Here is a 24,140-nt window from a genome sequence, read left to right as displayed (position 1 = left end):
TTGTATTAACGGCAGAATCTGAACTCGTGTTGATAACTTTTATTAACTTCTCTAACCATTTGCCTAGTTTTCCATTGGCATATTGGCTCAAGTCCAATTCCAAAGCTAGCTAGTAACAGTCTGAGATATATGTACTGGAAGGCTTTGAGACCACATAATGTCTTCGTTGCTAGTAAGGATTCATTCCCTGAATACTTTTTGTAAACCTGTTTCAGCTTACAGATTGTTCATGAGTTGCTAACATCCACGATTGGCTCTTGGTCACATGATATTGTTTTTGCTTCCTGCCTGGGTGAATGAAACTGTTTATGTCAGTAAATGACAGAAAGAGTAATGAGTAGCATATAAAGAATGGGAGGTGGAGATGGCTGAAATCTCCTGCTGTTACAGGCCCCTCCAGAAGAAATATGACTGTGGAGTGGCAAATGGTTTGATGTTATTCCTGGCACCTGTTCTGTCTGTAACCTATGCTAACGGAGTGTAGCTCTTTCTCTCGGTCCTGGGGCAAACCCATATATGGAGGCTTATGAGTGCTACTGACCCTGAACAAATAGAGGCGGGCATTTAGCACAAACAGTCAAGACTTGTGCTTTTAGATACCAACGTCTTGGGTTCTCGCTCTACAGATAAACTGTCTAAAAGGCTGCAATATATATGGATAAACAGTCGATCGATGTTGAGCCTGTGTTACTAATCTCTAGTACCCATGATGGTCTCATCCTAACCCATTATAGTTAGAGGTTGGCTGAAAGCCTGAAACATGAATTTTATCTTCTTTCCAAAGAATTTTTAGCATGAATTCTTCTAACTCGGGACAATCTTCTTCTCCACATAAATGGCTGATCTCTTTTTCAATCTTACTAAGCTCTTGTGATTTATCTCAACTCACTGCACCCACCTTCCCACTCCGTGGGCCATCCCAGTAACCATGGATGGAAGATATAAATGAACCGACCCACTTGTAGGAATAAGACTGTTTAGAACTGGCGTCTGACTCTTTGGAGGAGTTCATGTGTGGCAATCTATTTCAGGGACAGCTGTCTGCTGGCATGCCGCCCAATCTACCTGAGGAGCCATTTCCTTTGACTCACCTTGGATTCTGGCAACTGACACACTCCCATATATTAAGTACTGAAGCGCTGTGCATATTTTTAAAATATGTGCTCAGCTGAGTGACCTTAGTGGAAAACCGTCAACAAATGCACAAAGGTTTAATTGAATTAGGTCTAAATTATATGGTCTTAAAGTCTTGGGGGGAAGGATAGCTCAATGGTTTGAGCATTGGCCTGCTAAACCCAGGGTTCACAGTTCAATCCTTGAGGGGGCCCTTTAGGGATCTGGGGCAAAAAATGGGGATTGGTCCTGCTTTGAGCAGGGGGTTGGAGTAGATGACCTCCAACCCTGATATTCTATGATTCTTAATACACATACTCAGCCACTGACATTGTCTCATGTTTTTGGTTAGGTGATCTATTCCTTGTTTCTGATTTCTGACCTTTCTGTGGGGGAAGACAGTTTACAGGGCAGACCGAAAGGAATCCAAAAATCCATGTTCAATGTGCAGTCTTTTCCCATTGTTGCAAGGCTAGCACCAAAAGTTCTGCTAGTGGAAAACGTCTGGGACCTGGAGACAAAGATCCTACAGTGCTGTGAATGACAGAGTTCAATAAACCAGAACAGATTGGACACTGTTTATTACGGCTGCTACTGTATGCTGAGAGTGATTTCTAAAACAATGCCTTGCCCTATTCCCCACAGATTTCAAAACACTTCATGTGTGTGCCATGCTGTCTGCATTTTTTACCGATGGGGCAACTGAGGTAGGGGGTGAAGAGGTTTCTGAAGGTCAAAGCAACAAAGTACTAGCAGAGCCAGAACTAGAACCCAGGTAATTTAACTGCGCTACCTTGCTGCTAGGACAGGTAACAACATCTGCACAATCAGGAGTAGGGATTGCCTGACCTAGACACAGTAGAGTGTACTCGTTCTAAGTCTAAATATTGTAGCCTAAATTTTCAGAAGTGCGTCCAGCTTTGGGTGACTCATTTTTTGGTGCCTATCTGATACTGTTGCTGCAAAAGTAGTCCCATGGACTTCAGTCAGGTGCTATCTGTTTTTTGTTTGGAGCAATAAGGTTTAGCTACTCAAAGGTGTCTTTGTCTGGGGTTGGGAGCCCTAAAATCCACATGGCCAAAATTAATATGGGCTTCCGAAGATCTGAGTTTGTGAGCTTAGTTTGGCAGGCACCATACAGGCACCCAATGCTCTCTGTCATGCAGACACAGTGATTGTCAGCAGATATAGAATCCAACTCCCCAGCACCAAAAGCATAACCCCTTGCCATTTGATCTAAAGGATTAACTCCATCAGGATCACTCAGCCACCTGCCTCGCCTGCAATACCAAGGGCATCTTCTCCCTTTTCAAGTCCTTCCACTGGCTCCCCTCCCCCACCACATCACATTCAAACTTCTTGTCACCACCTTGCCCAACACCCTGTAGGCCTCAACATCTCCTTGCCTGGTTCATTTTCCACTGCTCCCTCCACCCTGTCAGTGATGTTGGCCTCATCCACCCATTCAGCAGCTCCTCATTTGCAGAGGCCTTCAAACACTCCAAAAAAGAGAGAGCCCAGCCCCCTGAGATGGACATGAAGCATCAGGAGTGATGGCCCCAAAGAAGACTTCGCACCCTGTCATAAATATAAAGGGAAGGGTAAACACCTTTAAATCCCTCCTGGCCAGAGGAAAAACCCTTTCACCTGTAAAGGGTTAAGAAGCTAGGATAACCTCGCTGGCACCTGACCAAAATGACCAATGAGGAGACAAGACACTTTCAAAGCTGGGTGGGGGAAGAGAAACAAAGGTTCTCTCTGGCTGTGTGATGCTTTTGCCGGGACCAGAGCAGGAATGCGGCTCAGAACTCCTGTAAAGAGTCAGTAAGTAATCTAGCTAGAGATGCGTTAGATTCTGTTTTGTTTAAATGGCTAATAAAATAAGTTGTGCTGAATGGGAGGTATATTCCTATTTTTGTGTCTTTTTGTAACTTAAGGTTTTGCCTAGAGGGATTCTCTATGTTTTGAATCTGATTACCCTGTAAGGTATTTCCCTTCCTGATTTTACAGAGGTTTTTCTTTTTCTTTAATTAAAATTTTCTTTTAAGAGCCTGATTGCTTTTTCATTGTCCTTAAGATCCAAGGGTTTGGCTCTGTGGTCACCTGTGCAAATTAGTGAGGATTTTTATCAAGCCTTCCCCAGGAAAGGGGGTGTAGAGCTTGGGGGGATTTTGGGGGGAAAGACGTTTCCAAGTGGGCTCTTTCCCTGTTCTTTGTGTAACACTTTGGTGGTGGCAGCATTTAACCTAAACTGGTAAGAATAAGCTTAGGGGGTCTTTCATGCAGGTCCCCACATCTGTATCCTAGAGTTCAGAGTGGGGAAGAAACCTTGACACACCCTTTTCCAGGTATGACTGAGACTTCTGCTTCTTCCAGCACCAAGGGTATAGTACCACCACAGAGATCTTCCACCATTTCATGTGAAGAGAAGTCTCTAGGCAAGCAGCTGTGTTTGACACCATCCTCGGTATCTGCGGAGCCTTCTGGACACTGGGATTCAAAGAAGCCACCAGCATCAACTTTGGCACCCTTTAAGGGCCATGGGCATAGGGACCATGTGAACCATGGACATAAGGAGCAAGCAGACTGTCCGTCTGCACTGTCTCCAGTGCCACTTAGCCTGCCTCAGATGGAGGAGTACTGCCCTGGATTGTTGGCACTGACTTCATCCCTCTCCCATCACGCTCTCCACTTGGCAAAGGAGGCAGATTTCCCCTACTGAGAGTTGCAGAGTGGGTGCCTTTCTCATACCAATGCAGCCACCAGCACTGACCTGCCCATCGGAGCCACCGTATCCCACCACGAAAAACAGCCTGCCTGTTCTGGATTGACTGCCAGCTCCCACATGGCTGCTAGTACCAACACCCTTAAGGCATGGGGGATGACACAGCTTCTGAATTGGACATTGTTGACCAGGACTCCACCATCTTTCCCTTTTGTTCTCTGTCCCCTGCACAGTACCTGAGGAGGAGTCTCCAGGATCTGGACATCATCCTCCCCACCAACTTTGGCAGGAGCACCCCTGAGGTCCTACTCCCTTTCCATACTCCCCGCCACACTGGGCTTTCTGGAGCCCTCGTGCCCCGTGTGGTGACCAATTTAACAGGGTGCCTTCCTATGAACAGACCCATCAAGACCAGCCTCCAGTCCCCAGACAGCCTCTTCCCTAGGAAGTCCCCCATCCTCAGGATAACTTTGAGGTAGAACAGCAGCTAAGAGCGGAAGAGGAAGCATCTCCTTCCAACAAATTCTTGTGTGCTCCTGATTAAGCAGTTCTGGCCCCACCACCATCCTACATGGAGGACTTTAAAGTTTTTCAGGACTTAGAGAAGAGGGTGGCTGAGACTTTTCAGATTCCCCCCAGGAGGCAGTGCAGGAATCCCAGCATTCCCTGTGGGATGTCCTCCACTCTGCATTGCAAGGCAAGCCAGCCATCCCTATTAATGATGCACTATTGTCATCAGGCGGTAACATCTGGCAGACACCTGTCACCATTCCACCTGCAAACAAGAAGGTTGGCAAAAAAGATGATGTGCTGGCAAAAGATTTTTAGTATCTTTTTTCTCATCGCACCTCTTAATGACTTGGTGGTAAACGAGGTCAGTGAGAGGAACAGGCAGAGCCACCAGAGATCTACTCTGCCCAGCAAAGAACTTCGGTGCCCAGGCTTCCTCAGCTGCAAAAGCTACTCCTCAGCAGCTTTACAGTTCAGGGTCTCAAATTATCATGTTCTGCTGGCAAAATATGATTACACCAACTTCTCAAAGTTGTTTCCATTTATTGAACATCTGCCACAGGGCCAGAGGGACCAATTTGAAGCCCTCATTTCCAAAGCTGAGATCATCACTAAGGTTGACTTTACAAGCCTCCCTGGATGTGGCTGATACAGTAGCTCGTTCTATGGCCACTGCCATGGTTATGAGTTGAGCTTCATGGCTGCAGTCTTCCGGTCTTCCTCAAGAAGTGCAGAACACCAGTGAGGATCTTTCCTCTGAAGGGCCTAAGCTCTTCAGCAACACAACACACAAGTTCCTACAGCCTCTCAAGAACTCCAGGGCAATCTTGTGCTCCTTGGGTATTTATGTTCCTGCAACCCAATAAGAAATTTAGTAAATCGCTGATGGCCCAATGATCCTACATTTTCACTTTGCGGAAAGTGATGGCGCCACCAATAGAGATGCCAAGGTTTCATGAGAAGGGACGTTCTTCTATTTCCACCACTCAGTTTTTCTCCTCAGCCAAGCACCCATTTTGGAGCTTTTGGTCAATGGCCATGAACTGTTGCACTCGCTGGGTCATGCGCTCCACCACCATGTCATCCACCTACCCCATGGGGGCTGCCTCTCCCAATTTACACCTTATTGAGAGCTCATCACATCAGACAGGTGGATTCTGGAAATAGTCTCATCAGGCTACACCATCCCTTTTGTTTCCTTGGCCCAGCCCACCCAGTCCCTCTTCAGGGACACTGCTCACAAGGGTCTCTTCAGGCAGGAGCTGCTGCTCCTGGAGGTCATCAAACTGGTTCTTCTCGAATTTGCCAGAAAGGAGTTTTATTCCAGATAGTTCCGAGTTCCAAATTAAAAAGGGGAATGGAGACCAATCTTGAACCTCAGGACACGGAATATCTTCATCCCAACACAGAGATTCAAGATGGTGACCCTCACAGGGAACATACCATTGTTAGATCGAGGGGACTGGTTTGTGTTCCTCTGCCTTCAGGATGTCCACATAGCTATGCATCCTGCACACACGATTCAGGGTTGGGAATAACACTACCAGTTATTACTACTTCCCTTCAACCTTTCAACTGCCCCTGGAGTCTTTACAAAAGTCCTCTCAGTTGTCAACACCCATCTCCATTGGATGGGTATAACTGGCTTCCCCTACCTCAAGGACAGCTCCTTCTCTGAGGTCAAGTCAGCCACCAACAAGGCCTTAGGTCTGTTTCACTCCCTGGGCCTTCGCTTCAAGACAGAGAAGTCCACCTAGTACCTGTTCAACATTTAGACTTCATCAGGGCCACACTGGATCCTCTAGCCAGCAGGGCATACCTATCCATTGACAGCTTCAATGCCATGTCCAGTCTCATATCCACAATATAACAGAGCCGCTAGACCACACCAATGTCTTGCCTACAACTCCTCGGCCATATGGATGCCTGCACCTTTGTGATGCCTCTTGAAAAGCTCCAGTCCAGATGCCTTCAAGCCTGGCTCAGAACCATCTGGACACAAAACAGACACAGCCTGTCCAAAGAGACAGGAGAGAAGAGAAGAGTGAGGGGGGATTTGATAGCAGTCTTCAACTACCTGAAGGGGAGTTCCAAAGAGGCTGGGCTGTTCTCAGTGGTAGCAGATGAAAGAACAAAGAGCAGTGGTCTCAAGTTGCAGTGGGGGAGGTCTAGGTTGGATATTAGGAAACACTATTTCACTAGGACGGTGGTGAAGCACTGTAATGGGTTACCTAGGGACGTGGTGGAATCTCCTTCCTTAGAGGTTTTTAAGGCCCAGTGGGACAAAGCCCTGGCTGGGATGATTTAGTTGGGGTTGGTCCTGCTTTGAGCAGGGGGTTGGAATAGATAACCTCCTGAGATCTCTTCCAACCCTAATATTCTATGATTATAAGGTGTGTGCACTTCCCAGAGGGTCCTTGACTCTCTCCTTTGGTGGAAGGACCCTTGCAGAGTATGTGTCGGGATGCACTTTGCACATCCGTTTCCCACACAGACCATCAACAGCCCTATGTTAGGTTGAGGAGCACACCCTCCAGACCCCTCAAGAATCATTGCTCCACATCAACACCCTCGAGCTATGGGCAGTCCCTAATGCATGCCATCATTTACTACACAAGACATGGGGTCACGCCTTAAGAATTATGACAGGCAACAGGGTGACATTGCGCTATATCAATGGGGAAGGAGAAGAAAAATCCCCATCCTTATGTGTGGAGAAGCAATAAAGACCTGGGAATTTTTTTTAACTCATCAAATCAACACCTTGGCAGGGTGCCGACTGGGTCTGCAGAACAATGTGGCAGACATCCTGAGCAGATATTTCCATCAGAATCATGAATGGGAGCTGAACAACCTATTTTTCAACACCTGCCTCACCTGGGGTTCCCCAAAGGTAGATCTTTTTGCTTCTCCACTCAACACTAAGTACCCTCACTTCTGCTCGAGGGTTGGCCTTGGCTGCAGCTCCTTGGGCAATGCCCTCCTTGTTCCCTGGCCATGCATGTTGCTGTATGCCAGTCCTTCAGCACCCTTGCTGATCAAAGTCCTGAACAAGCTGAAACAGGAGGCCAACACAGATTTTGTCCCTGCACATGGTTTGCCTAGCTCTGAGACCACCTCTTCTCGTCCCTATGATGACAGACCTCCAGGAGTCAGGCTGGATGACTCACGCCAACCTCCCATCATTACACCAGGAGCACGACTCCTCGATGGCTCTTGGTCCTAGAACAGGAATGCTCTCCTGAGGTACAGTCGGTGATGCGTAATAGCGACAAACCCACCACCAAAAACACCTACCTGAAGAAATGGAAATGTTTCCAGCTTTGGTGTGCAGAATAGTCGCTGTCTCCAAGCTTTCCCTCTCCTCTGCACTGGATTACCTGTCAGAATTGAAAACCCTAGGTTTTATCCTTCAGCTGTATCAAGGTTCACCTTGCTGCTGTCACTGTCTTCATCAACCAACCAAGGCAATCTCAGTTTTTGCCCATCCAACCACTGTGATATTCTGAGGAAACCCCCCTGTGAGCCCATGAAAAGCTGCTGTCTACTCCACTTATCTTTAAGGCAGTGTTCCTCATAGCCATCCAGATGAATAAGTGAACTGGGAGCCCTTATGACTGGTCCACCTGACATGGTGTTCTACTGTGACAAGGTGATTCGGCCCTCACCCTCGCTTCCTACCTAAAGTCTCTTGGGACTTTCACATCAATCAGGATCTCTCACTGCAGGTATTTTATTCCAAGCCTCCTTCCTCCAGGGAAGAGCCACCCTACATATGCTCAATGTCAGAAGGTCCCCTCACTTTCTTTCCTGACAGGACCAGATCTTTCAGCTCCTCGCCTAGACTGTTCATCTCTGTTCCAGATAGGATGAAGGGAGCCACCATAACTGCACAAAGACTACCCAAGTGGGTCTCAGGCTGCTTCCTGGCATGTTATGAAATGACCCAACCCCACCCTGCACCTAGGGTGATGGCCCATTCTACCAGAGCTCAATCAGCCTCAGAAACCCTGCTGCAGAACGTACCCACTGCTGACAATTGTAAGACTGCTACCTGGTCATCAGTGTGTACATTCACTCAGCACTATGCCCTCCTCTACGTTTCCACATCCAACTCAGCCTTTGGCGAGGCCATCCTCTGCACTGGTATGGACTCATCTCCTTAGCACCTTCCTTCACAATGAGCTACTGCTTGGTAATGACCCAACGTGGAGCACCCATAGTGACATACACTCAAAGAAGGAGGAGCAGGAGTAACTGTACAGTAACTGGAGTTCTTTGAGATGTTACATTCCTATGGGTGCTGCACTACCTTTCCCCTCTGCTTTGGAGTTCTTGTCTTCGAATGTTGGAGTTGAGAAGGAAATGAAACAGTTGTGGGTCCACCCCTCTTTGTGTAACCTCCGCCTGGAGCACAAGGGTGTGTAGAGCGCAGGAATGGACCCGCTGATGCTGCTGAAGAAAATCTCCCATCAAAGACACACAACATAGAGCACCCATAGGAGCATAACATCTTGAAGGACTCCAGTTACCGTACAGATAAGTAACCACTCCTTTCCATGTCAAAAATGTTGAAATGAAACCTTTCAAATTTTGTTCAGAATTTTTAAATGTTTTTTTCCCAACCAGAACCATCCATAAGAATGGACACGAATTCGTGAAGCTTTTCGGTGTTGTCAAATCTGCACTTTTCATCGAAAAAAGTTTCATGTAAAAATTTTCCACCATCTCTAATCATCACCATGACCAGCTGTTGTTTGCATTAGAAATTCCCAGCACAAATGCATTTGCATTAATGCTGCATTCAAGGAGAAGCCTTGGGTCCTAGGACCTCTTCCTCAGAGCAAGGGTCCAGCACAAGGTATTCAGAGTCACACATGCCTCTGCTCCAATCCCTTCCTGTTGTTTGTATTCTTCATCTGCAGACTGACATTTGTTGGAGAGACTGAGTTATTTTCCTGTATGTCTATGCTATGAATCAAACCCATGTGCTTAGTGGGATTGTACCAGTGCACCTACCACGGCCCTGATGAGATGCTTGACGCTCATCCTTTCTCTGTGGTTATTCCCTTTCATGATTGCCAGTAGCTGCTGCTTGAAAATACATATTTTTCCCCCACAGTCATTGCTTTGTTGATGAGGATGTTTGCAATCAATGTTAACACGAAGGGATTATTGCAGTCCTGTAAGGACTTAGAGGAAATTACTATGCAAACAGATGGTACTCTGGGAAAGTGCTAAAAAGATTTTAGATTAGTGAGCCTGCAGGATGAAAGGAACCAATATTAAGGAATAGGGAGATATAATGATGTTAAAGAGAGATGAACCAGTTGTTTGAAATTCCTCATGGAGCTGCCACACTCCCTGTCCTCCCTGTTCAGCTCTTTGATATGCTCTCTCTCATTTTAGATCTTGACTACCACTTGCAATGAAAAATTTCCAATGTTTTATTAGACTACGAGGAACTTTGATGTCAGAACTGTCTCCTTTCCGTAATTTCAGCCTTTAATGTTTCAGATGTTTCCTTCCACCAGTGCCCTTCCATAAATTGTCTTCTGCATTTGTCAGTTTTACTGTACCCAACCCAAGCTGTCATCTGTAAGGCAGGGATGAGAAAACTTACCCATCTGAGTGAAGCCTCCTTGTGATTCACAGATCAGAGGCACTATATAAAAACTGCAAAGTATTATTACTACTTACAGATGTAACTTGCGGGAGAGATCCTTCAGTCTGCTACATCCATTTTGCACTGCTCACGTAGCACAAAGTGGAGAGAAACTGGATGGAAACAACCAGCAGATAATTCCTGAAGCACAGTGGAGGTCTCCTTTAAAGTAGAGGACATGCCAAAGGAGGGAGGGGCATGTCATGGGCAGGGCTGATGACAAGGAAGGGGTGTAAGGTCCTCTTATACCAGTGGTATGACTGAGAGCTGTTTCAGGTTATGCCAGGGCCAAGATCAGGGAGCTTGAACCAGCTTCCTGGTGGGACCTGCATGGAGTTTTGTAGAACCCATGCCAATCTAGTTCCCATTGCATCCAGGGGTACTAGCATAACTCATTTTGTGCCTTCATGGGATTTGGTCCTTGGGGTCCAGCAGATATGCAGCCTCTCTCTTTAGCTAATCTAATCTGTCTCTTTATAAAGCCACCATCACTGCAGTAGCTGGGCCCATTCAGACACACACAGCCAAATTTGACTCTCATTTACATCTCTGCAGTCCGATTCATTTCAGCTGGAGTTGCAAACATGGAACAGGCAGCCGCATTCAGCCTCTGGATGCCACGGCTGCCTCCTTTTATGCATGTGGGTCGTGTTACTGGATTTCAATAATGATGCCCCTTTAAAGTCCAGAGCTATGGTGGTCAGTTTATTCCCAAGATCTCTGGCAGGTGCTACTTTGGCTGGAGAGGAGCGTCAGGTCTTTGGTCCTTTCTAGCAATAGAGGTTAGCTCTTCACCCTGTGCAAAGTGAGTCGATGGTCTCATCTGTGTTTGCAATGGAAAAAGTATCCTCATTACCAAGCCCACCGCCACCACTGCCACTCAAAGGAACCCTTGTTAGGAGTCTCAGTGGAGAGACGTAGGACTGGGTGGGGATTTTCACGGAAGGGGATTTTCCTTCTCACACCTACCGGTAGACCTGACATTGCTGGGAGCAGTAGTCACTTGGCACCTCTTGAAACAAGGCCACTCGGGTGCCTAAATATGGATTTAAAAGACTAACCCTATGCTCAAAGCTTTGCAAAGATTATCCCTGGTTTTCAGGCGCAATTAGGCACTCTCATCTTCAACGGGATTTGGATCCGAGGGATGACCAAAGCAGAGTGCCTGCAGTTATGTCTACCCATAAACAACAGGAGCAAAAGGAGAGGCCAGCTCTTGACAATCTGTCCTTTAATGAGCAGGCAGGATTTCAATGATTAAGGTCTCTTCTAAATGGCTGAGACACCAGAAATGGCCAGGGAGGAAATGGCAACACCAGAAATCAACATGGAGAGTGTTTTGAACAGTGGGTCTCAAACTTATTTGATCACCTCCCACCCTTTGTGTCTGTAGTAGTCTATGCCCCTCACACACTATACAAGTACATATACCGATAAAAAAAAATCAACAAGCGACTCTCACTAACTATTGCGAACAGTAAGGCATTGATTCAAACAGAACCAACGATCCATTGTAATAACAGCAAAAGTAAACCTGTGATTGTGGTCCATCCTTACAATTAAATGTGCGCATCACATCATAGCAAATGGATGTACGTGAAGATGGCCACGACTTTGTATAATGTCATGCAAGTTAACCGAAATCCGTTCAAATGTAGAGCGCCACCTAGAGTCAAACGCACAGAACCATCTGAGGAATCAGCTTGGCTAGGTTTTCATTACTATGGGTAAAATGTACACAGTAAGTTTATTCCCCTCCTAAAGCTTCTCACACTCCGCACAGAATACCTCTGGTTTAGACCCTGGCTCAATGTGTCTGATCATGTCTCCTTCTAGTGGTCAGCCTCAGCAATTACACCTACCCTAGCACCGAGAGGAGCTTTCCTTATGGTGCTGAAGTTCATAGGTCAGCCCCCACTGTTAGCCATAGTATCTATATGTATGTGCTCATGGCATGTTACCTTTACACCATTGCGGCCTCAGGCATTTCACAATGGGCCTGATTCAAAGCCCAATGGAGAAGACTGCCATCGATTTTAATTGGCTTTGGATCAGGTCCAGAAGGCCCAGTTGGACTCCAACCAGGGTCTTTCAACTACCTTCAGTCTCAGTCAGACCAACCTGGTAATCTCATGAAAAACTGGTTATGTTTAGCCAGTGTTATGGGGGAACACATCTTTCATCCTCTTGACTTTTGCTTGCTTCCTTTCTGTTTTCTTCCATGTTATGTGTTTCCATGTTTCCATTCTTTAACCAACCTCTCCAAATCCCACACTCAGGAAGGAGAGGGCAGGGAGGTACGTGTAGGTTTCCTTTCTGTTGTTGAGGCCTCAGAACCAGTTACTTCCACAAGCAAGAAATGTCCAACTTTAATCAATTGCCACCAAATTAATTTCTACCAGTGTTGCATGATCTCCAGGGAGGGAGATGAACAAAGGGAACAGAGACAGCCAGGAAATCCCAGGGCACTGGTGCTTGGCTCCGAGAGGCAAACATAATTAATTGCAGCAGCTTAATTCCTGTGCCTTCCGCCAGTTCCCATGTCAAAGCCCAGGTGCTTTCACCAGCATGTTAATTAGCTCTGTGTTAGCAAGCGGAAACGCCGGGATTGTTAAAGGCACACAACCATAGAGGCAAAATGTTGCCCTTGGAGCTGGCTCTCAATTAGCTGCCACATTTGTGTGGCTGGAATTAGCTGTGCTGACGATGCTGAGGTGTGTTTTGAATCATTGCCACAGACTCTGGAACTTATTTGTTCCTGCGGTTTCCAATTATAACTTGTTTCAGGTGACCTGGTCTCCCTTTTCACAATGGGGCAAATGGCCCCATCACCGCTGCGTGGTTGAAGCAAGCCGCCGGTGTTTACCTGAGGCTGTATCTAATGGATGGAGAAGACACTGCCAACTCATTAGCAAGAAAATATTGCTTGCCCTCTGATTCGATCCATTGGATCTGTGCCAGGCTCAGTGGTCTCTTCCAGGGCAATGCCCTTACCTGATCTCACATGCCACGGAGTCTTCTTAAGCAAGTAGTAAGGAGACAATGAACAGGAAACTAGCATCTTCCCAGACACCTCTCTGGTCCCTTTCACTCCAGCCTCAGAGCGTGCGGCGTGGGTTTATCATCGCAATGCCACCCCCCAGTGGAGAAGTGCTCTCTCTGTTTTACACATGAGGAACTGAGTCTTGGAGAGATGGAAAGATTGAAGCCTTGCCCTCCGCCTAGTGGAATTTTCCAAGCCCCAAGTTAGGCAGCTCTATGGTGCCCAGGCTCCTTGGTGGGCAGCTAAGAAAGGGATTGTTAGAAGCTGGCCAGTTGAGCAGGGGAGCTAGCTGGGAGTGACATACTGAGGAGAGGAGAGGGGCTTAGGTGCCTAAGCAACTGACCTGGTGTCCTTGGCTGGCAGGCTATGGATAGGTGCCTCCCGCGGCTGTAAACCTTCTCCAGGAGTTAGCCATCTAAGCCCTGCTGCTAGGGTAGCAAAAATCATCTCTCTGTCATCTCCCCCCACCCCATCCCTCTGCTTCCAGCCCTCCTGCTGTGGGGGGACAATAGGTATCAGATGTTCAGCCTGTTCAGAGCATGCCTGCAGGATTGGGCCCTGCTGGGTGTCTCCCAGCCTGGTTGAGAATCCCACTTCCCGGGCTTCGGTTTGAGTCAGGGCCGTGAGCAGCTTGTTAGCTGTGGAGTGGCAGCAGCGCGTAGGGGGCTTTGAGAATGTTGAGCGGCAGAAACATAGGTGCTGGGGAGAGTTGGGCACCTATAGTTGGTAGGCAGCACCTGAGCTGTGGCTTTGAAAATATTATGGTGCCTATCTGTCTAAGCCTCTAAATCTCTTTAGAAACAGGAGCCAAAGTGACTTGCTCTAGAATGTGCCAGACTCAGAGTAGGGGAATGTCACACCTTGTTTGGGATAACGTCCATCAGCCAGCTTCTTGCTCTAATTGCAGAAGCTGGCTTCCTCGCAAATGCGAAGAGAAGCTGACCCAACTCTTTGTTAAGAGACAGGCTTCCTTTTTTAGCTTCTAACTAGAAAGGGACTCTGTAGAAAAGGAAAACCGGTATTGAGATACCACAAGGAAGGCTAATCCATTCTCAAGGTCCCCGGGTACCCAAAATAAACACAGAAACTTCCTCAAACTTTTTATAGTCCAACTGCTAATGCGATCAGGCTGACAGTTTGGCAGGTGAAAAAAAATTAATTAAAGGAGTGTGGTTTTTTTCCATACAGAGGACAGAATAACAGCTAAAATAATTTGAAAACATCTGATACTGGGACCCACTGGCCTTTTCATAGTGAACTCTCCCATCGGTATGGAAATGCAAACCATAAATTCACTTTGCTTTCACAATGGTAGTAGGTCAGTCCGGTGGCACTGGGGCTTTAGGAACAATGCACAAATTTACTAGCTGAAAGCAATTGTTGGAGTGATATTAGAGTGTGGGGGGATAGGATCACCCCTCTAAATCCTGCAATTCAACCATTTGAAAATCAGAAGGAGGTCTCAAATGGAAATATAGTATTGTGGTAAAAATGGAAAAATTGCTAGAGCCATCTACTGGTGGGAAAATATAGAGGTGGAAAGGACTCCAGCTCATATGCATATTCTCAAATAAGGTTCAATTAGAGGGCTGCTGTTTGTTTGAATCACATCCAGTTAAGATATTTGCAAATATGCAATTTTATGCCTGGTCTTTTTAATGATGTTGTATTTTGGATAAATATGTTGACTTTAAAATTAATCACCATTGCAATCAAGCACCAGTGAAAGATGGGGATTTGAATGTAACAGGAGTTAAGAGTCATCACTGAGTGGATAAATGCTGGCATGCTGTCTAATGCTTTTAAGGGGGTTTGAAATGTCACTGCAGATTGGATCTGCACTAGTAGTAGGCTTTAAAGCTTTTGTGAGATTGGGAAAAAGGATCCAGTGACCTGGGATCTTGGGGTTCTACAGACTTTCCTGTTGGATTGACCATTTGTAATTGAAGAATCCTTTGTGCATGTATCTGGATAAAGAGAAGGGATATCTACATTCACAAAGAGATGTATACAAGGCAATCAGCCAAGACATATATCTTTCACTGAAATTCATATGAAATATGAAGATCACTTTTTAATGCCAGAGAGGCTAGCTCAGTATCAAGTGGGTAATACCTTGATCCCCAGGAACCACAAATTAAAGTACTTCATATTCATCTCAGCTTTCTATGCTTTCTTCTACAGCAGATCAATAGAATTGAAAGCAACTTGGCATGTCTGGATCATCCTGAAGAAACCTTTAAAAAGCTGCTACTCGGAAACCTTTAAAAAGCTGGTGTCCTCCCAGCTGAGGGTGAGCAGGAAAGGTCCCTGGCGCACCTTATAAGAGGGCCATTTTGGCACAGTATCCTTGGCTCATATCCCCACACTGCTGTATTGTATACTGGCTGGCTTGACCCCCAACCCATCTCACTGGCATTGCTGGTAGAGCCTTTGAGGTCAGTCAACAGTACAGTATATACAGGTACAAACTGCAACAATACAGGAGTGGATGTCTTAGGAGGCCATTAATGAGTAGCAGGGTCATGCATTTCCAGGTCACCAGCTCAAAGCTAGCCCAGCTACCTGAAAGTAATTGACAATTGACACCTGAGAGCTCTCAGTGAAATGAGATGGTCTGTTCAGAGCAAAAAAAAAAAAGGAGTACTTGTGGCACCTTAGAGACTAACAACTTTATTAGAGCATAAGCTTTTGTGAGCTACAGCTCACTTCATCGGATGCAATAGCTCACGAAAGCTTATGCTCTAATAAATTTATTAGTTTCTAATGTGCCACAAGTACTCCTTTTCTTTTTGCGAATACAGACTAACACGGCTGCTACTCTGAAACCTGTTCAGAGCAGTTACTTATGCATCCTGTGTGCACCCTCTGTTATAACTGTTAGATCAACACCCCTGGATGGATTGTCCCTAGGACCTCTAGATCTTAATGCATGAGCTTCGGCTGCCGGAGTTAAAAGACAGCTCTCTTAGCCAAGGACTCATCAAGCTTAGGGAGACCTAGCTACCACCAGAAGATGACAGAGCACCACACCAGATGGGCATGACTTACATAAACCCAAAAAACCCAGAAGCCCTATGCATTGGTTATCAGTTTCATTTTGGGGTTGATTGTTACAAATTTTTGAGTTCCATGTACATATTCAAGATCGAAGGAGTTGGTTGATCTTTGTTTGATAAAGTAATGGAAAGATTTTTGGAGTACTCCACAAAATTCTTGTCTAAACAGAATCAACTTTCATTTTTGTTATCTGTATTAAAAATGAATCACGTTAGTTTAAGCTTTGCATCCTTGTTATTGAACCCCTGGTTTCACATTTAGTGTGTTTGTCCCTAGTGTGCTTTAATGTAGTGCTGTTTGAAACACATTAAAGCTCACTAGGGAACCTTTAGTAGGGTCTATAGAGACCATTTAATGTGAAACATGTTAGCATGCTTTAGAAATCACACTCTTATAGTTCGCGTTACTGCTCTATGTACACAAGCCCTTGGATACAAGCCAGGGAGGAGGGCCACCACCTATATCAACAAAGCATTGGGAAAGGGATGAAGTCAACATGAACTGAGTAACCATTTCCATTGTTTTCTGGTGTTTATTGGATAAACACAGATTTTTTTTTTGGTAGCAAGAGTGTTTTGTTGGTGTTTATCAGTTAAAATCTGCAATCAGAAGTCTTACCAATGTAGCATCACCTTCAACAGAGTGTCCCTGTGCCCCACAGAAGGGATGAGATGAACGAGGACAGAGATGGCAAGGTGTTTCTTGAGACGATGGTGTTCATTACATCATAAGATATAACAAAGACTAAAACCCAGTCTAGATCCCCAAAGCTCAAAGTAATAGAAATCCCAAGCGTTTCTTTAATATAATGGTTACTAAAGTCCAAAATGCTCAACCAAACAGGTGAGCCCCTCCACACCCATAGGTTTCACCTCCTAAGGGTCATTCACAGTCCCGTAGACAACATCTCCTTGCTAAGTGCTGCCTTCATTGTGAGTCCCCTGTGAGCAAGAGGAACCAGCATTATAAAGTCCCAGACTCTCCTTTCCCAGCATGCTTTGCAAAGAGGAGAGCATGCCTGTGAGGCCGTCCCTTCCCACACATTGTTGCTGGACTGGCTCAGACAGTCTCACGTGGTTCCCCCCTCTCTTTCATGACTATGGAATGTCCTTTGGGTAAAGAGATAAAACTTCCTAGGCCCTTCTCTTTGGTCTTTCCTCTCTCAGAAAAGGGAGACTAGCCCATCCGGTTAGCGCTGGGCATGGGCGGTGGGTAAATTGCTGGCTTGGGGAGGCTAGCTCCCAGCCCTGCCCCTTCTGCCAAAGGCCCTGCCTCTTCCATGGCCACTGGCCCTTGCCCAGCACCCCCAGTACCCTCCCCCCACTATGGCCGTTGAGCCCTGCCCCATGCTAGTGCCCCCAACCCCCCCCCCCCCCGCCACCAGTCCCAGAACACTGGGAGGCCTGGCAGTGTGCCCCAGCCCCTTCCCCCCCCCCCCGAGTCCCAGAGCACTGGGAGGGCAGGCAGCGCGGCACCAGTCCCAGCTGGGGCCATGATGACATGGCACAGGGGAAGAGATGACCACCTGCAGAGCGGGAAGCAGGAGAGGGACTGGGGGTGCAGCCACACCTCGCTGTTTAAGGAGGCTCAGCCTCCCCCAGCCCATGATACCCACTGCCCATGGTGCTGCCGGCAATAGGGGAGCTCTGACCCACCCTTCTGTCAGAGCTCTAGTCTCGAAGCCATAAACACACAGAGACTGGGAGAAAAGCCTGGTTTGTTAATAAGCACTGACTTCTTATGCCTGACTCTGTGTCCATTTCTCCGAGCGACGGCTAGCAAACCATCAGCACCCCACGAGCCATCTCAGCAGAGAGGCCAAAGGATAAAAGGACGATGGAAAGCACTCTCTCCTCTCATCCCTAGACATGGTCTCTCCCTGTCAGGTGTAGGGCAGTGGGAGCAGTCTGTTGCTGTCAAGTGGGCGCAGCTGGACAGGCAGAAAGAGTCTTACTTGAGAGCTAGCCCCTTTCTATCAAGGCCGTACTAGGTCAATCCAGTGGTCCATCTAGCCCAGTATCCTGTCTTCTGACAGCAGCCAGGGCGAGATGCTTCAGAGGGAATGAACAGAACTTCTCATGCAAGAGCAAAGCGGCTGTCAACCGAGCTGCACTGACAACCTGACAAGTCTGTCATGCCAGAGTGCAGAAAGGAGACTGCGACATTCAGCACCACCTTCTGGAAGCATCAGTGGTGCAGAGAGGAGGAGGATTCCTGGAGCACTGGAATGACTTCTACGGTGGGAGAGTGGATGAGACAGCCTTCACTTCAGCAGAAAGGGGAAGTAGATTCCTGAGTTAAGCCCTGTCAAGGGGTTGTTGGAAAAACCTTAAACTCAGTGGATTGAAGGGGGAGATGTCAGTTACCTCAATGACCTGACACGTACTTCCAACATCCAAAACAAGGTGGAAGACAGAGTCCTAGAGCTGGGATGGTAGGAAAAGGAAGTGTATTAAAGAACACACAACGAGACGCAGGGACAATCTCTCTCTGGCTGGGTGACAAATTCATTAGCCTAATGATTATTTTCTATCCCCGATTTCTATGAGCTGTAGACTCAGAGCCATAAACACAGAGAGACTGGCAGAAAAGTCTGGTTTGTTAAAAGTCTGGTCCGCTTTGGGTATGGACCAGAAACTTAATCACCACAGTACTGCATGGAAGGCCATTCTTGTGATCCTTCTAATCAGGCGGGAAATATCATAAGCCACATGAAAAGCCCAGATACCATGGTGATGGGAGACTCTATAAAAACCTAGTTAGAATGGAAGCTAAATAGAAGGGGGAAACAGCCTGTTTTTCTAGGTTTAAATAATACAGATTTGCCCATCTAATGCAGAAATCTCTTTAGCATTCATAGAGTCATGGATTTTAAGGTCATGACACCCACCTCTTGCAAGCACCCCTTTTTGTCAGATGTGTCTGCCGTTTTTAAACAATCCTGGCCCTAGTATTGGGCCGTTCCCACCTAGGTCTTCCTCCCAGGAGGCAATGGATTCTGCCCTCTCTAGGCTGTTAGAATAGAATCATAGAAGATTAGGGTTGGAAGAAACCTCACAAGGTCATCTAGTCCAACCCCCTGCTCAAAGCAGGACCAACGCCAACTAAATCATCCCAGCCAGGGCTTTATCAAGCCGGGCCTTAAAAACCTCTAAGGATAGAGTTTCCACCACCTCCCTAGGTAACCCATTCCAGTGCTTCACCATCCTCCTAGAGAAATAGTGTTTCCTAATATCCAACCTAGACCTCCCACACTGTAACTTCAGACCATTGCTTCTTGTTCAGTCATCTGCCACCACTGAGAACAGCTGAGCTCCATCCTCCTTGTAATCCCCCTTCAGGAGGATTGAAGGCTGCTATCAAATCCCCCCTCACTCTTCTCTTCTGCAGACTAAATAACCCCAGTTCCTTCAGCCTCTCCTCATAAGTCATGTGCCCCAGCCCCCTAATCATTTTCATTGCCCTCCGCTGGACTCTTTCCAATTTTTCCACATCCCTTCTGTAGTGGGGGATCAAAACTGGATGCAATAGTCGAGGTGTGGCTTCACCAGTGCTGAATAGAGGGGAATAATCACTTCCCTGGATCTGCTGGCAATACTCCTACTAATACAGCCCAATATGTCATTGGCCTTCTTGGCAACGAGGGCACACTGCTGACTTGTATCCAGCTTCTCGTCCACTGTAATCCTCAGGCCCTTTTCTGCAGAACTGCTGCTTAGCCAGTTGGTCCCCAGCCTGTAGCAGTCCATGGGATTCTTCCTTCCTAAGTGAAGAACTCTGCACTTGTCCTTGTTGAACCTCATCAGATTTTTTTTGGCCCAATCCTCCAATTTGTCTAGGTCATTCTGGACCCTTCTGACAGTTCAGTCCCCTTCTGGGGGTTTATTGCTGTATGATTATAGGCCACTTCCCCAGTGGCCTATAGGGTGAGACCTGGGCCCACCCACAACTCCAGGTCCCCACCCAGGACCCTAAGAATAGCAGCCACATGCCATCATATCCCTTTAACAAAACTGCTTTCAGTTTCCTGGGATACTTCCCTGCAGTCCCAGCCTTCGCCAATGCTTCACCCTTCACTCTCACTCCCCTTGTCCCTGCCAGCACTGAGCTGACTCAGTCAGTCAACCTACACTCCTCTGGCTCCAGCAAAGAACTGACTGTGTCGGGCTCTGCAGCTCCTTTTTATATGGCCCTCCTGGGCCCTGATTGGCTGCTCCCTAAAGCCTGTCTGATTGGCTAGCCCTTCTCAGCCTCTCCTGATTGGCTGCTTCCTGTGCAGCCTCTCTAGGCCGCTTAGAGGACTTAGCTCCACTGCTCCTTTCCTGGGATGGGTGTGGCAGGACCCTGAGGCCTCCATATCCATATACTGTGGCTGAGCTAAGATGTCCAATTTTGATTTAAAGACTGAGTGATGGAGAATCCTCCATATGTCCAGGAATATTGTTCCAGTGGTGCTCATGGTTAAAAATGTGAAACTTATCTCTAGGTTGAATACATTCAGGTTCAGCATCCAGCCACTGTATCTTGTTATGCCTTTTTTTCCTGCTAGATTAGAGAGCCCACTCTACTATCAGAAATCTTCATCCCATGTAGGTACTTATGGACCATGATCAAGTCACCTCTTAACTAAGCTAAACAGCTTGAGCTTCCTAAATCTTTCAGTTTAAGGCAGGTTTTACAGACCTTGAATCATTCAAATCACCCAGCTGCTCAGAAATTTGGCCTAGGCATTGCTCATTGCTTCTTTAGCCACTTTGAGATAGAACCCCCTACAGTGGCCTCCACCTTCCAGGCTTGGCTGGGATACAGCTCAGAAGCAAGACCATGTAAAAACTTTGCTCTTTGGGAGCTTTGCAGAACAGTGTAGCTTGCCAGGAGACAGCGGAACTCAAAGGACATCTGTGGCATTTTGTTTCAAACATGGTTGAAACCTTGAATGGGAGCCAATGTCTCGGGGAAAATCCGATACTTAATATCCCAATCTGAGAAGAACACCCTGTACTGCTGACTTGATATAAAAATGCTGTGAGGAACATTTGTACCCCACAGTCAGCTTTTCTAGCATGTGAGTTACATCTCCTACCATCTCATAAAAATACCCACAAAAATGTGTATTTCTTTTATTATTATTTTTGTAGTTCCTCGTGGCCCCAACTGAAACCAGAGCCACATTGCACTAGGTGATGTAAAAAAAAACATGGTAAAAGATTATCCTGGCCCTCCATAGCTTACAAATCGAAAGAGTGCAAAGGGTAACTGAGGCAAAATGACTTGTGCAAGGTCACACAGCACATCAATGACTGAATTTGGACTAGAACCCAGGCCTCGAGAATGAAAGCCAGTGATTTACCCACTGGACCATAGGCCTTCTCCTCAATAATAGAGGACAACTATAAGAACAGCCACAGTGGATCAGACCAATGGTCCATCTAGCCCAATATCCTGTCCCTGACAGTGGCCAGTGCCAAGCCTTCAGTGGGAGTGCACAGCACAGGGCAACTCTGGAGAGCTCCATGCTGTCTTCCCATCCCAGCTGCCGGCACTCAGAGTTTTAAGGTCACCCTGAGCATAGGGTGGCATTCCTGACCCTGTTGGCTAATAGGACCACCAATGGCTATCCTCCATGAACCTTTAGTTCTAGATTTGAATCTAGTCATACTTTCGGTCATCACAACATCTCATGACAATGATTAATTGTGCATTGTGTGAAAAAGTACTTCCTCTTGTTTGTATTAAACCTGCTGCCTGTTAATTTCATTAGGTGACCTCTGGTTTTTGTATTGTGGAAAAGGGTAAATAACACTTCTCTATTCCCTTTTTCCTCACCATTCTTGATTTTATGGATATCTATCATACCCCCCTAAGATAAACAGCTCTGATCTTTTTACTCTGTCCTCAAATGTAAGCTGTTCTATACCCTTGATCATCTTAGTTTCCCTTCTCTGAACCTTTTCCAGTTCCACTGTATCCTTTTTGAGATGGAGGGGATCAGAACTGGACACTGTATTCAAGGTGTGGGTGCACCACGGATTTATGTAGTGGCATGATCTTTTTCTGTCTTATTTTCTATTTCTTTCCTTAGAGTTCCTAAAATTCTGTTGGCCTTTCTTGACCACTGCTCTGCATTGAGCTTGTTTTCAGAGAACTACCCACGATGACTCCAATATCTCTCCCTTGAGGGGTAACAGCTAATTTAGACCCCATCATTACATAGGTGCAGTTGGGATTATTTTCTTCCAATGGGCATTGCTCTGCACTGATCAATCAACATTTTTTTGTCTAGTCACCAGTTTTGTGAGATACCCTGTAACTCTTAGAAGTCAGCTTTGAACTTAACGATCTTGAATAATTTTGTATCATCTTAAACTTTTCCATTTTCTACTGTTTACCTCCTTCCCCAGATCATTAACGAATATGTTCACCAGCACAGGTCCCAGTACAGATGTTTGGGGGACCCTTGCTGTTTACCTCTTTCCATTGTGAAAACTGGCCATTTATTCTTACATTTTGTTTCCTGTCTTTTAACTAGTTACTGATCCATGAGAGGACCTTCCCTGTTGTCCCAGAGCTACTTAGTTTCCTTAAGAGTCTTGGATGAGGGACCTTGTCAAAGGCTTTCTGAAAATCCAAGTAGACTATATCCACTAGATCCCTCTTATCCACTTGCTTCTTGACACGCTCCATGAATTCTAATAGACTGGTGAGGCATGACTTCACTTTATAAAAGCCTTGTTGACTCTTCTCTGACATATCATGTTGATCTATGTGTCTGATAATTCTGGTCTTTACAATAGTTTCTAACAATTTGCCTGGTACTGAAGTTAGGTTCACTGCCCTGTAATTCCAGGATTGCAATTGGAGCCCTGATTAAAAATTGATGTCACATTAGCTATCCTCCAGTCATCCGATACAGATAATTGTTTCAGCAACAGGTTACATATCAGTTAGTAGTTCTGCAATTTCACATTTGAGTTCCTTCAGACTTCGTGGGTGAATCCCTTATAGGCCTGGTTTTACAGTTTAATTTATCCATTTGTTTTAAAACCTCTTCCATTGACATATCAGTGGATGTGGTGAAAAAAAACAGGAAAACCATAGGAAAAGCAACTGACATGCCTAGTCATTCTTTTTATTGAACATAAGAATGGCCATACTGGCTCAGACCAATGGTCCATCTCGCCCAGTATCCTGTCTTCTGACAGCAGTCAATGCCAGGTGCTTCAGAGGGAATTAATAGAACAGGGCAATTATCAAGTGATCCATCCCCTGTTGTCCACCCTCAGCTCCTGGCAGTTGGAGGCTTAGAGACACCCACAGCATGGGGTTGCATCCCTGACCATCTTGGCTAATAGCCATTGATGGACCTATCCTCTGTGAACTTATCTAATTCTTTTTTTGAATTCTTGTTATGGTTTTGGCCTTCACATCATCCCCTGGCAACAAATTCTACACCTTGACTGTGCGTTGTGTGAAGAAGTACGTCCTTCTGTTTGTTTTAAAACGGCTGCCTATTCATTTCATTTGGTGACCCCTGGTTCTTGTGTTATGGGAAAGGGTAAATAACACTTCCCCATTCACTTTCTCCACACCATTCATGGTTTTATAGACCTCCCTCATATCCCCCTTAGTTGTCTCTTTTCCAAGCTGAAAAGTCTCAGTCTTTTGGTTGCCATTATTTCTGATACATGAGTTTGCACAAGAGTTTTACCCTTCTTCAACTCCAACATCTCCTGCTTGATCCTGCATACCCTTTTGTCTCCTAGACCAGTGGTTCTCAAACTAGGCCACTGCTGCTTCCCGCAGCTCCCATTGGCCTGGAGCGGCGAACCACAGCCAGTGGGAGACGCAATCGGCTGAACCTGCAGACGCGGCAGGTAAACAAACTGGCCCGGTCTGCTAGGAGCTTTCCCTGAACAAGTGGCAGCCCTAGTTTGAGAACCACTGTCCTAGACCACTAAAAGTCAGGAAGTTTGTTTTGGAGGGGTTGGATCTCTCCATAGCAGATGTCACAACTACCTTTCCAT

At 46.3% G+C, this 24,140-nt stretch overlaps 1 long non-coding RNA gene across 1 annotated transcript; it reads left to right on the top strand.

The window, feature by feature from the left end:
• The first annotated feature begins 417 nt into the window (after positions 1-417).
• On the top strand, positions 418-23,468 carry LOC122458417. Its single transcript, XR_006278466.1, has 3 exons — positions 418-428; positions 11,185-11,188; positions 23,332-23,468. It is a non-coding gene; the product is annotated as an uncharacterized LOC122458417 (long non-coding RNA).
• The last annotated feature ends 672 nt before the right edge of the window (positions 23,469-24,140 follow it).

This window comes from Dermochelys coriacea, chromosome 2 (genome assembly GCF_009764565.3).
Source record: "Dermochelys coriacea isolate rDerCor1 chromosome 2, rDerCor1.pri.v4, whole genome shotgun sequence".
Taxonomy (NCBI): Eukaryota; Metazoa; Chordata; order Testudines; family Dermochelyidae; genus Dermochelys; species Dermochelys coriacea.
This window is presented reverse-complemented; position numbering and strand designations above follow the sequence as displayed.